Genomic DNA, 14,694 nt, shown 5'->3' on the forward strand with positions numbered 1-14,694 from the left:
TGGTTCGGACTGTCTCCAACCAGCCATAATGTTGTGAGAGTGAAATTATGTCTAAGTCCAGCTTTGGTACATTAGAAGCAACTCTGAAACTTAACCTAAGCGTTTTTCGAAGCTACTTTTTGGCTAACTTCTTAAAGGAAGGTCTAGGAGCGCTGAAAATGAACGTGCGCGTGTTTCACTCTTCCCGAGGGACCTAGAAGAATTTTGTGATATTTTTTATTAAAATGTTGTATAAGGGTATATATATAAATATATTTTATGCACTGTATATGAGCTGGCGATTTCTAAGTCTGTGGTTCCGAGAGGGGGTAACCAGGCTCACTAATAAAGGTCAAGCCACTTGGCTGCCAGAATGCCCTGCTTCAGCACAGACCAGAAAGGCATTTTGATAAGCGTATCCCCGGTATAGTCAGGGGTTAATGGGAGTCGTCCCCGTCCCCCCCAGTATACGCCCAGAACCATGGACCCGGTACTTGTGGTTCGGACTGTCTCCAACCAGCCATAATGTTGTGAGAGTGAAATTATGTCTAAGTCCAGCTTTGGTACATTAGAAGCAACTCTGAAACTTAACCTAAGCGTTTTTCGAAGCTACTTTTTGGCTAACTTCTTATAGGAAGGTCTAGGAGCTCTGAAAATGAACGTGCGCGTCTTTCACTCTTCCCGAGGGACTTAGAAGAATTTTGTGATATTTTTTATTAAAATGGTGTATAAGGGTATATATATAAATATATTTTATGCACTGTATATGAGCTGGCGATTTCTAAGTCTTTGGTTCCGAGAGGGGGTAACCAGGCGCACTAATACAGGTCAAGCCACTTGGCTGCCAGAATGCCCTGCTTCAGCACAGACCAGAAAGGCATTGTGATAAGCGTATCCCCGGTATAGTCAGGGGTTAATGGGAGTCGTCCCCGTCCCCCCAGTATACGCCCAGAACCATGGACCCGGTACTTGTGGTTCGGACTGTCTCCAACCAGCCATAATGTTGTGAGAGTGAAATTATGTCTAAGTCCAGCTTTGGTACATTAGAAGCAACTCTGAAACTTAACCTAAGCGTTTTTCGAAGCTACTTTTTGGCTAACTTCTTATAGGAAGGTCTAGGAGCTCTGAAAATGAACGTGCGCGTCTTTCACTCTTCCCGAGGGACTTAGAAGAATTTTGTGATATTTTTTATTAAAATGGTGTATAAGGGTATATATATAAATATATTTTATGCACTGTATATGAGCTGGCGATTTCTAAGTCTTTGGTTCCGAGAGGGGGTAACCAGGCGCACTAATACAGGTCAAGCCACTTGGCTGCCAGAATGCCCTGCTTCAGCACAGACCAGAAAGGCATTGTGATAAGCGTATCCCCGGTATAGTCAGGGGTTAATGGGAGTCGTCCCCGTCCCCCCAGTATACGCCCAGAACCATGGACCCGGTACTTGTGGTTCGGACTGTCTCCAACCAGCCATAATGTTGTGAGAGTGAAATTATGTCTAAGTCCAGCTTTGGTACATTAGAAGCAACTCTGAAACTTAACCTAAGCGTTTTTCGAAGATACTTTTTGGCTAACTTCTTATAGGAAGGTCTAGGAGCTCTGAAAATGAACGTGCGCGTCTTTCACTCTTCCCGAGGGACTTAGAAGAATTTTGTGATATTTTTTATTAAAATGGTGTATAAGGGTATATATATAAATATATTATATAAATATATTTTATGCACTGTATATGAGCTGGCGATTTCTAAGTCTGTGGTTCCGAGAGGGGGTAACCAGGCTCACTAATAAAGGTCAAGCCACTTGGCTGCAAGAATGCCCTGCTTCAGCACAGACCAGAAAGGCATTGTGATAAGCGTATCCCCGGTATAGTCAGGGGTTAATGGGAGTCGTCCCCGTCCCCCCCAGTATACGCCCAGAACCATGGACCCGGTACTTGTGGTTCGGACTGTCTCCAACCAGCCATAATGTTGTGAGAGTGAAATTATGTCTAAGTCCAGCTTTGGTACATTAGAAGCAACTCTGAAACTTAACCTAAGCGTTTTTCGAAGCTACTTTTTGGCTAACTTCTTATAGGAAGGTCTAGGAGCTCTGAAAATGAACGTGCGCGTCTTTCACTCTTCCCGAGGGACTTAGAAGAATTTTGTGATATTTTTTATTAAAATGGTGTATAAGGGTATATATATAAATATATTAAATAAATATATTGTATGCACTGTATATGAGCTGGCGATTTCTAAGTCTGTGGTTCCGAGAGGGGGTAACCAGGCTCACTAATAAAGGTCAAGCCACTTGGCTGCCAGAATGCCCTGCTTCAGCACAGACCAGAAAGGCATTTTGATAAGCGTATCCCCGGTATAGTCAGGGGTTAATGGGAGTCGTCCCCGTCCCCCCAGTATACGCCCAGAACCATGGACCCGGTACTTGTGGTTCGGACTGTCTCCAACCAGCCATAATGTTGTGAGAGTGAAATTATGTCTAAGTCCAGCTTTGGTACATTAGAAGCAACTCTGAAACTTAACCTAAGCGTTTTTCGAAGCTTCTTTTTGGCTAACTTCTTATAGGAAGGTCTAGGAGCTCTGAAAATGAACGTGCGCGTCTTTCACTCTTCCCGAGGGACTTAGAAGAATTTTGTGATATTTTTTATTAAAATGGTGTATAAGGGTATATATATAAATATATTAAATAAATATATTGTATGCACTGTATATGAGCTGGCGATTTCTAAGTCTGTGGTTCCGAGAGGGGGTAACCAGGCTCACTAATAAAGGTCAAGCCACTTGGCTGCCAGAATGCCCTGCTTCAGCACAGACCAGAAAGGCATTTTGATAAGCGTATCCCCGGTATAGTCAGGGGTTAATGGGAGTCGTCCCCGTCCCCCCAGTATACGCCCAGAACCATGGACCCGGTACTTGTGGTTCGGACTGTCTCCAACCAGCCATAATGTTGTGAGAGTGAAATTATGTCTAAGTCCAGCTTTGGTACATTAGAAGCAACTCTGAAACTTAACCTAAGCGTTTTTCAAAGCTACATTTTGGCTAACTTCTTATAGGAAGGTCTAGGAGCGTTGAAAATGAACGTGCGCGTCTTTCACTCTTCCCGAGGGACTTAGAAAAATTTTGTGATATTTTTTATTAAAATGGTGTATAAGGGTATATATATAAATATATTTTATGCACTGTATATGAGCTGGCGATTTCTAAGTCTGTGGTTCCGAGAGGGGGTAACCAGGCTCACTAATAAAGGTCAAGCCACTTGGCTGCCAGAATGCCCTGCTTCAGCACAGACCAGAAAGGCATTGTGATAAGCGTATCCCCGGTATAGTCAGGGGTTAATGGGAGTCGTCCCCGTCCCCCCAGTATACGCCCAGAACCATGGACCCGGTACTTGTGGTTCGGACTGTCTCCAACCAGCCATAATGTTGTGAGAGTGAAATTATGTCTAAGTCCAGCTTTGGTACATTAGAAGCAACTCTGAAACTTAACCTAAGCGTTTTTCGAAGCTACTTTTTGGCTAACTTCTTAAAGGAAGGTCTAGGAGCGCTAAAAATGAACGTGCGCGTGTTTCACTCTTCCCGAGGGACTTAGAAGAATTTTGTGATATTTTTTATTAAAATGGTGTATAAGGGTATATATATAAATATATTTTATGCACTGTATATGAGCTGGCGATTTCTAAGTCTGTGGTTCCGAGAGGGGGTAACCAGGCTCACTAATAAAGGTCAAGCCACTTGGCTGCCAGAATGCCCTGCTTCAGCACAGACCAGAAAGGCATTTTGATAAGCGTATCCCCGGTATAGTCAGGGGTTAATGGGAGTCGTCCCCGTCCCCCCCAGTATACGCCCAGAACCATGGACCCGGTACTTGTGGTTCGGACTGTCTCCAACCAGCCATAATGTTGTGAGAGTGAAATTATGTCTAAGTCCAGCTTTGGTACATTAGAAGCAACTCTGAAACTTAACCTAAGCGTTTTTCGAAGCTACTTTTTGGCTAACTTCTTATAGGAAGGTCTAGGAGCTCTGAAAATGAACGTGCGCGTCTTTCACTCTTCCCGAGGGACTTAGAAGAATTTTGTGATATTTTTTATTAAAATGGTGTATAAGGGTATATATATAAATATATTTTATGCACTGTATATGAGCTGGCGATTTCTAAGTCTTTGGTTCCGAGAGGGGGTAACCAGGCGCACTAATACAGGTCAAGCCACTTGGCTGCCAGAATGCCCTGCTTCAGCACAGACCAGAAAGGCATTGTGATAAGCGTATCCCCGGTATAGTCAGGGGTTAATGGGAGTCGTCCCCGTCCCCCCAGTATACGCCCAGAACCATGGACCCGGTACTTGTGGTTCGGACTGTCTCCAACCAGCCATAATGTTGTGAGAGTGAAATTATGTCTAAGTCCAGCTTTGGTACATTAGAAGCAATCTGAAACTTAACCTAAGCGTTTTTCAAAGCTACTTTTTGGCTAACTTCTTATAGGAAGGTCTAGGAGCTCTGAAAATGAACGTGCGCGTCTTTCACTCTTCCCGAGGGACTTAGAATAATTTTGTGATATTTTTTATTAAAATGGTGTATAAGGGTATATATATAAATATATTTTATGCACTGTATATGAGCTGGCGATTTCTAAGTCTTTGGTTCCGAGAGGGGGTAACCAGGCGCACTAATACAGGTCAAGCCACTTGGCAGCCAGAATGCCCTGCTTCAGCACAGACCAGAAAGGCATTGTGATAAGCGTATCCCCGGTATAGTCAGGGGTTAATGGGAGTCGTCCCCGTCCCCCCAGTATACGCCCAGAACCATGGACCCGGTACTTGTGGTTCGGGCTGTCTCCAACCAGCCATAATGTTGTGAGAGTGAAATTATGTCTAAGTCCAGCTTTGGTACATTAGAAGCAACTCTGAAACTTAACCTAAGCGTTTTTCGAAGCTACTTTTTGGCTAACTTCTTATAGGAAGGTCTAGGAGCTCTGAAAATGAACGTGCGCGTCTTTCACTCTTCCCGAGGGACTTAGAAGAATTTTGTGATATTTTTTATTAAAATGGTGTATAAGGGTATATATATAAATATATTATATAAATATATTTTATGCACTGTATATGAGCTGGCGATTTCTAAGTCTGTGGTTCCGAGAGGGGGTAACCAGGCTCACTAATAAAGGTCAAGCCACTTGGCTGCCAGAATGCCCTGCTTCAGCACAGACCAGAAAGGCATTGTGATAAGCGTATCCCCGGTATAGTCAGGGGTTAATGGGAGTCGTCCCCGTCCCCCCCAGTATACGCCCAGAACCATGGACCCGGTACTTGTGGTTCGGACTGTCTCCAACCAGCCATAATGTTGTGAGAGTGAAATTATGTCTAAGTCCAGCTTTGGTACATTAGAAGCAACTCTGAAACTTAACCTAAGCGTTTTTCGAAGATACTTTTTGGCTAACTTCTTATAGGAAGGTCTAGGAGCTCTGAAAATGAACGTGCGCGTCTTTCACTCTTCCCGAGGGACTTAGAAGAATTTTGTGATATTTTTTATTAAAATAGTGTACTGTATAAGGGTATATATATAAATATATTTTATGCACTGTATATGAGCTGGCGATTTCTAAGTCTGTGGTTCCGAGAGGGGGTAACCAGGCGCACTAATAAAGGTCAAGCCACTTGGTTTCCAGAATGCCCTGCTTCAGCACAGACCAGAAAGGCATTGTGATAAGCGTATCCCCGGTATAGTCAGGGGTTAATGGGAGTCGTCCCCGTCCCCCCAGTATACGCCCAGAACCATGGACCCGGTACTTGTGGTTCGGACTATCTCCAACCAGCCATAATGTTGTGAGAGTGAAATTATGTCTAAGTCCAGCTTTGGTACATTAGAAGCAACTCTGAAACTTAACCTAAGCGTTTTTCGAAGCTACTTTTTGGCTAACTTCTTATAGGAAGGTCTAGGAGCTCTGAAAATGAACGTGCGCGTCTTTCACTCTTCCCGAGGGACTTAGAAGAATTTTGTGATATTTTTTATTAAAATGGTGTATAAGGGTATATATACTGTATAAATATATTTTATGCACTGTATATGAGCTGGCGATTTCTAAGTCTGTGGTTCCGAGAGGGGGTAACCAGGCTCACTAATAAAGGTCAAGCCACTTGGTTGCCAGAATGCCCTGCTTCAGCACAGACCAGAAAGGCATTGTGATAAGCGTATCCCCGGTATAGTCAGGGGTTAATGGGAGTCGTCCCCGTCCCCCCAGTATACGGCCAGAACCATGGACCCGGTACTTGTGGTTCGGACTGTCTCCAACCAGCCATAATGTTGTGAGAGTGAAATTATGTCTAAGTCCAGCTTTGGTACATTAGAAGCAACTCTGAAACTTAACCTAAGCGTTTTTCGAAGCTACTTTTTGGCTAACTTCTTATAGGAAGGTCTAGGAGCTCTGAAAATGAACGTGCGCGTCTTTCACTCTTCCCGAGGGACTTAGAAGAATTTTGTGATATTTTTTATTAAAATGTTGTATAAGGGTATATATATAAATATATTTTATGCACTGTATATGAGCTGGCGATTTCTAAGTCTGTGGTTCCGAGAGGGGGTAACCAGGCTCACTAATAAAGGTCAAGCCACTAGGCTGCCAGAATGCCCTGCTTCAGCACAGACCAGAAAGGCATTTTGATAAGCGTATCCCCGGTATAGTCAGGGGTTAATGGGAGTCGTCCCCGTCCCCCCCAGTATACGCCCAGAACCATGGACCCGTTACTTGTGGTTCGGACTGTCTCCAACCAGCCATAATGTTGTGAGAGTGAAATTATGTCTAAGTCCAGCTTTGGTACATTAGAAGCAACTCTGAAACTTAACCTAAGCGTTTTTCGAAGCTACTTTTTGGCTAACTTCTTATAGGAAGGTCTAGGAGCTCTGAAAATGAACGTGCGCGTCTTTCACTCTTCCCGAGGGACTTAGAAGAATTTTGTGATATTTTTTATTAAAATGGTGTATAAGGGTATATATATAAATATATTTTATGCACTGTATATGAGCTGGCGATTTCTAAGTCTTTGGTTCCGAGAGGGGGTAACCAGGCGCACTAATACAGGTCAAGCCACTTGGCTGCCAGAATGCCCTGCTTCAGCACAGACCAGAAAGGCATTGTGATAAGCGTATCCCCGGTATAGTCAGGGGTTAATGGGAGTCGTCCCCGTCCCCCCAGTATACGCCCAGAACCATGGACCCGGTACTTGTGGTTCGGACTGTCTCCAACCAGCCATAATGTTGTGAGAGTGAAATTATGTCTAAGTCCAGCTTTGGTACATTAGAAGCAACTCTGAAACTTAACCTAAGCGTTTTTCGAAGCTACTTTTTGGCTAACTTCTTATAGGAAGGTCTAGGAGCTCTGAAAATGAACGTGCGCGTCTTTCACTCTTCCCGAGGGACTTAGAAGAATTTTGTGATATTTTTTATTAAAATGGTGTATAAGGGTATATATATAAATATATTTTATGCACTGTATATGAGCTGGCGATTTCTAAGTCTTTGGTTCCGAGAGGGGGTAACCAGGCGCACTAATACAGGTCAAGCCACTTGGCTGCCAGAATGCCCTGCTTCAGCACAGACCAGAAAGGCATTGTGATAAGCGTATCCCCGGTATAGTCAGGGGTTAATGGGAGTCGTCCCCGTCCCCCCAGTATACGCCCAGAACCATGGACCCGGTACTTGTGGTTCGGACTGTCTCCAACCAGCCATAATGTTGTGAGAGTGAAATTATGTCTAAGTCCAGCTTTGGTACATTAGAAGCAACTCTGAAACTTAACCTAAGCGTTTTTCGAAGATACTTTTTGGCTAACTTCTTATAGGAAGGTCTAGAAGCTCTGAAAATGAACGTGCGCGTCTTTCACTCTTCCCGAGGGACTTAGAAGAATTTTGTGATATTTTTTATTAAAATGGTGTATAAGGGTATATATATAAATATATTATATAAATATATTTTATGCACTGTATATGAGCTGGCGATTTCTAAGTCTGTGGTTCCGAGAGGGGGTAACCAGGCTCACTAATAAAGGTCAAGCCACTTGGCTGCCAGAATGCCCTGCTTCAGCACAGACCAGAAAGGCATTGTGATAAGCGTATCCCCGGTATAGTCAGGGGTTAATGGGAGTCGTCCCCGTCCCCCCCAGTATACGCCCAGAACCATGGACCCGGTACTTGTGGTTCGGACTGTCTCCAACCAGCCATAATGTTGTGAGAGTGAAATTATGTCTAAGTCCAGCTTTGGTACATTAGAAGCAACTCTGAAACTTAACCTAAGCGTTTTTCGAAGCTACTTTTTGGCTAACTTCTTATAGGAAGGTCTAGGAGCTCTGAAAATGAACGTGCGCGTCTTTCACTCTTCCCGAGGGACTTAGAAGAATTTTGTGATATTTTTTATTAAAATGGTGTATAAGGGTATATATATAAATATATTATATAAATATATTTTATGCACTGTATATGAGCTGGCGATTTCTAAGTCTGTGGTTCCGAGAGGGGGTAACCAGGCTCACTAATAAAGGTCAAGCCACTTGGCTGCCAGAATGCCCTGCTTCAGCACAGACCAGAAAGGCATTGTGATAAGCGTATCCCCGGTATAGTCAGGGGTTAATGGGAGTCGTCCCCGTCCCCCCCAGTATACGCCCAGAACCATGGACCCGGTACTTGTGGTTCGGACTGTCTCCAACCAGCCATAATGTTGTGAGAGTGAAATTATGTCTAAGTCCAGCTTTGGTACATTAGAAGCAACTCTGAAACTTAACCTAAGCGTTTTTCGAAGCTACTTTTTGGCTAACTTCTTATAGGAAGGTCTAGGAGCTCTGAAAATGAACGTGCGCGTCTTTCACTCTTCCCGAGGGACTTAGAAGAATTTTGTGATATTTTTTATTAAAATGTTGTATAAGGGTATATATATAAATATATTTTATGCACTGTATATGAGCTGGCGATTTCTAAGTCTGTGGTTCCGAGAGGGGGTAACCAGGCTCACTAATAAAGGTCAAGCCACTTGGCTGCCAGAATGCCCTGCTTCAGCACAGACCAGAAAGGCATTTTGATAAGCGTATCCCCGGTATAGTCAGGGGTTAATGGGAGTCGTCCCCGTCCCCCCCAGTATACGCCCAGAACCATGGACCCGTTACTTGTGGTTCGGACTGTCTCCAACCAGCCATAATGTTGTGAGAGTGAAATTATGTCTAAGTCCAGCTTTGGTACATTAGAAGCAACTCTGAAACTTAACCTAAGCGTTTTTCGAAGCTACTTTTTGGCTAACTTCTTATAGGAAGGTCTAGGAGCTCTGAAAATGAACGTGCGCGTCTTTCACTCTTCCCGAGGGACTTAGAAGAATTTTGTGATATTTTTTATTAAAATGGTGTATAAGGGTATATATATAAATATATTTTATGCACTGTATATGAGCTGGCGATTTCTAAGTCTTTGGTTCCGAGAGGGGGTAACCAGGCGCACTAATACAGGTCAAGCCACTTGGCTGCCAGAATGCCCTGCTTCAGCACAGACCAGAAAGGCATTGTGATAAGCGTATCCCCGGTATAGTCAGGGGTTAATGGGAGTCGTCCCCGTCCCCCCAGTATACGCCCAGAACCATGGACCCGGTACTTGTGGTTCGGACTGTCTCCAACCAGCCATAATGTTGTGAGAGTGAAATTATGTCTAAGTCCAGCTTTGGTACATTAGAAGCAACTCTGAAACTTAACCTAAGCGTTTTTCGAAGCTACTTTTTGGCTAACTTCTTATAGGAAGGTCTAGGAGCTCTGAAAATGAACGTGCGCGTCTTTCACTCTTCCCGAGGGACTTAGAAGAATTTTGTGATATTTTTTATTAAAATGGTGTATAAGGGTATATATATAAATATATTTTATGCACTGTATATGAGCTGGCGATTTCTAAGTCTTTGGTTCCGAGAGGGGGTAACCAGGCGCACTAATACAGGTCAAGCCACTTGGCTGCCAGAATGCCCTGCTTCAGCACAGACCAGAAAGGCATTGTGATAAGCGTATCCCCGGTATAGTCAGGGGTTAATGGGAGTCGTCCCCGTCCCCCCAGTATACGCCCAGAACCATGGACCCGGTACTTGTGGTTCGGACTGTCTCCAACCAGCCATAATGTTGTGAGAGTGAAATTATGTCTAAGTCCAGCTTTGGTACATTAGAAGCAACTCTGAAACTTAACCTAAGCGTTTTTCGAAGATACTTTTTGGCTAACTTCTTATAGGAAGGTCTAGAAGCTCTGAAAATGAACGTGCGCGTCTTTCACTCTTCCCGAGGGACTTAGAAGAATTTTGTGATATTTTTTATTAAAATGGTGTATAAGGGTATATATATAAATATATTATATAAATATATTTTATGCACTGTATATGAGCTGGCGATTTCTAAGTCTGTGGTTCCGAGAGGGGGTAACCAGGCTCACTAATAAAGGTCAAGCCACTTGGCTGCCAGAATGCCCTGCTTCAGCACAGACCAGAAAGGCATTGTGATAAGCGTATCCCCGGTATAGTCAGGGGTTAATGGGAGTCGTCCCCGTCCCCCCCAGTATACGCCCAGAACCATGGACCCGGTACTTGTGGTTCGGACTGTCTCCAACCAGCCATAATGTTGTGAGAGTGAAATTATGTCTAAGTCCAGCTTTGGTACATTAGAAGCAACTCTGAAACTTAACCTAAGCGTTTTTCGAAGCTACTTTTTGGCTAACTTCTTATAGGAAGGTCTAGGAGCTCTGAAAATGAACGTGCGCGTCTTTCACTCTTCCCGAGGGACTTAGAAGAATTTTGTGATATTTTTTATTAAAATGGTGTATAAGGGTATATATATAAATATATTATATAAATATATTTTATGCACTGTATATGAGCTGGCGATTTCTAAGTCTGTGGTTCCGAGAGGGGGTAACCAGGCTCACTAATAAAGGTCAAGCCACTTGGCTGCCAGAATGCCCTGCTTCAGCACAGACCAGAAAGGCATTGTGATAAGCGTATCCCCGGTATAGTCAGGGGTTAATGGGAGTCGTCCCCGTCCCCCCCAGTATACGCCCAGAACCATGGACCCGGTACTTGTGGTTCGGACTGTCTCCAACCAGCCATAATGTTGTGAGAGTGAAATTATGTCTAAGTCCAGCTTTGGTACATTAGAAGCAACTCTGAAACTTAACCTAAGCGTTTTTCGAAGATACTTTTTGGCTAACTTCTTATAGGAAGGTCTAGGAGCTCTGAAAATGAACGTGCGCGTCTTTCACTCTTCCCGAGGGACTTAGAAGAATTTTGTGATATTTTTTATTAAAATGGTGTATAAGGGTATATATATAAATATATTATATAAATATATTTTATGCACTGTATATGAGCTGGCGATTTCTAAGTCTGTGGTTCCGAGAGGGGGTAACCAGGCTCACTAATAAAGGTCAAGCCACTTGGCTGCAAGAATGCCCTGCTTCAGCACAGACCAGAAAGGCATTGTGATAAGCGTATCCCCGGTATAGTCAGGGGTTAATGGGAGTCGTCCCCGTCCCCCCCAGTATACGCCCAGAACCATGGACCCGGTACTTGTGGTTCGGACTGTCTCCAACCAGCCATAATGTTGTGAGAGTGAAATTATGTCTAAGTCCAGCTTTGGTACATTAGAAGCAACTCTGAAACTTAACCTAAGCGTTTTTCGAAGCTACTTTTTGGCTAACTTCTTATAGGAAGGTCTAGGAGCTCTGAAAATGAACGTGCGCGTCTTTCACTCTTCCCGAGGGACTTAGAAGAATTTTGTGATATTTTTTATTAAAATGGTGTATAAGGGTATATATATAAATATATTAAATAAATATATTGTATGCACTGTATATGAGCTGGCGATTTCTAAGTCTGTGGTTCCGAGAGGGGGTAACCAGGCTCACTAATAAAGGTCAAGCCACTTGGCTGCCAGAATGCCCTGCTTCAGCACAGACCAGAAAGGCATTTTGATAAGCGTATCCCCGGTATAGTCAGGGGTTAATGGGAGTCGTCCCCGTCCCCCCAGTATACGCCCAGAACCATGGACCCGGTACTTGTGGTTCGGACTGTCTCCAACCAGCCATAATGTTGTGAGAGTGAAATTATGTCTAAGTCCAGCTTTGGTACATTAGAAGCAACTCTGAAACTTAACCTAAGCGTTTTTCGAAGCTTCTTTTTGGCTAACTTCTTATAGGAAGGTCTAGGAGCTCTGAAAATGAACGTGCGCGTCTTTCACTCTTCCCGAGGGACTTAGAAGAATTTTGTGATATTTTTTATTAAAATGGTGTATAAGGGTATATATATAAATATATTAAATAAATATATTGTATGCACTGTATATGAGCTGGCGATTTCTAAGTCTGTGGTTCCGAGAGGGGGTAACCAGGCGCACTAATACAGGTCAAGCCACTTGGCTGCCAGAATGCCCTGCTTCAGCACAGACCAGAAAGGCATTGTGATAAGCGTATCCCCGGTATAGTCAGGGGTTAATGGGAGTCGTCCCCGTCCCCCCAGTATACGCCCAGAACCATGGACCCGGTACTTGTGGTTCGGACTGTCTCCAACCAGCCATAATGTTGTGAGAGTGAAATTATGTCTAAGTCCAGCTTTGGTACATTAGAAGCAACTCTGAAACTTAACCTAAGCGTTTTTCAAAGCTACTTTTTGGCTAACTTCTTATAGGAAGGTCTAGGAGCTCTGAAAATGAACGTGCGCGTCTTTCACTCTTCCCGAGGGACTTAGAATAATTTTGTGATATTTTTTATTAAAATGGTGTATAAGGGTATATATATAAATATATTTTATGCACTGTATATGAGCTGGCGATTTCTAAGTCTTTGGTTCCGAGAGGGGGTAACCAGGCGCACTAATACAGGTCAAGCCACTTGGCTGCCAGAATGCCCTGCTTCAGCACAGACCAGAAAGGCATTGTGATAAGCGTATCCCCGGTATAGTCAGGGGTTAATGGGAGTCGTCCCCGTCCCCCCAGTATACGCCCAGAACCATGGACCCGGTACTTGTGGTTCGGGCTGTCTCCAACCAGCCATAATGTTGTGAGAGTGAAATTATGTCTAAGTCCAGCTTTGGTACATTAGAAGCAACTCTGAAACTTAACCTAAGCGTTTTTCGAAGCTACTTTTTGGCTAACTTCTTATAGGAAGGTCTAGGAGCTCTGAAAATGAACGTGCGCGTCTTTCACTCTTCCCGAGGGACTTAGAAGAATTTTGTGATATTTTTTATTAAAATGGTGTATAAGGGTATATATATAAATATATTATATAAATATATTTTATGCACTGTATATGAGCTGGCGATTTCTAAGTCTGTGGTTCCGAGAGGGGGTAACCAGGCTCACTAATAAAGGTCAAGCCACTTGGCTGCCAGAATGCCCTGCTTCAGCACAGACCAGAAAGGCATTGTGATAAGCGTATCCCCGGTATAGTCAGGGGTTAATGGGAGTCGTCCCCGTCCCCCCCAGTATACGCCCAGAACCATGGACCCGGTACTTGTGGTTCGGACTGTCTCCAACCAGCCATAATGTTGTGAGAGTGAAATTATGTCTAAGTCCAGCTTTGGTACATTAGAAGCAACTCTGAAACTTAACCTAAGCGTTTTTCGAAGATACTTTTTGGCTAACTTCTTATAGGAAGGTCTAGGAGCTCTGAAAATGAACGTGCGCGTCTTTCACTCTTCCCGAGGGACTTAGAAGAATTTTGTGATATTTTTTATTAAAATAGTGTACTGTATAAGGGTATATATATAAATATATTTTATGCACTGTATATGAGCTGGCGATTTCTAAGTCTGTGGTTCCGAGAGGGGGTAACCAGGCGCACTAATAAAGGTCAAGCCACTTGGTTTCCAGAATGCCCTGCTTCAGCACAGACCAGAAAGGCATTGTGATAAGCGTATCCCCGGTATAGTCAGGGGTTAATGGGAGTCGTCCCCGTCCCCCCAGTATACGCCCAGAACCATGGACCCGGTACTTGTGGTTCGGACTATCTCCAACCAGCCATAATGTTGTGAGAGTGAAATTATGTCTAAGTCCAGCTTTGGTACATTAGAAGCAACTCTGAAACTTAACCTAAGCGTTTTTCGAAGCTACTTTTTGGCTAACTTCTTATAGGAAGGTCTAGGAGCTCTGAAAATGAACGTGCGCGTCTTTCACTCTTCCCGAGGGACTTAGAAGAATTTTGTGATATTTTTTATTAAAATGGTGTATAAGGGTATATATACTGTATAAATATATTTTATGCACTGTATATGAGCTGGCGATTTCTAAGTCTGTGGTTCCGAGAGGGGGTAACCAGGCTCACTAATAAAGGTCAAGCCACTTGGTTGCCAGAATGCCCTGCTTCAGCACAGACCAGAAAGGCATTGTGATAAGCGTATCCCCGGTATAGTCAGGGGTTAATGGGAGTCGTCCCCGTCCCCCCAGTATACGGCCAGAACCATGGACCCGGTACTTGTGGTTCGGACTGTCTCCAACCAGCCATAATGTTGTGAGAGTGAAATTATGTCTAAGTCCAGCTTTGGTACATTAGAAGCAACTCTGAAACTTAACCTAAGCGTTTTTCGAAGCTACTTTTTGGCTAACTTCTTATAGGAAGGTCTAGGAGCTCTGAAAATGAACGTGCGCGTCTTTCACTCTTCCCGAGGGACTTAGAAGAATTTTGTGATATTTTTTATTAAAATGTTGTATAAGGGTATATATATAAATATATTT

This window comes from Ascaphus truei, chromosome 1 (assembly GCF_040206685.1).
Source record: "Ascaphus truei isolate aAscTru1 chromosome 1, aAscTru1.hap1, whole genome shotgun sequence".
In the NCBI taxonomy this organism is placed as follows: Eukaryota; Metazoa; Chordata; class Amphibia; order Anura; family Ascaphidae; genus Ascaphus; species Ascaphus truei.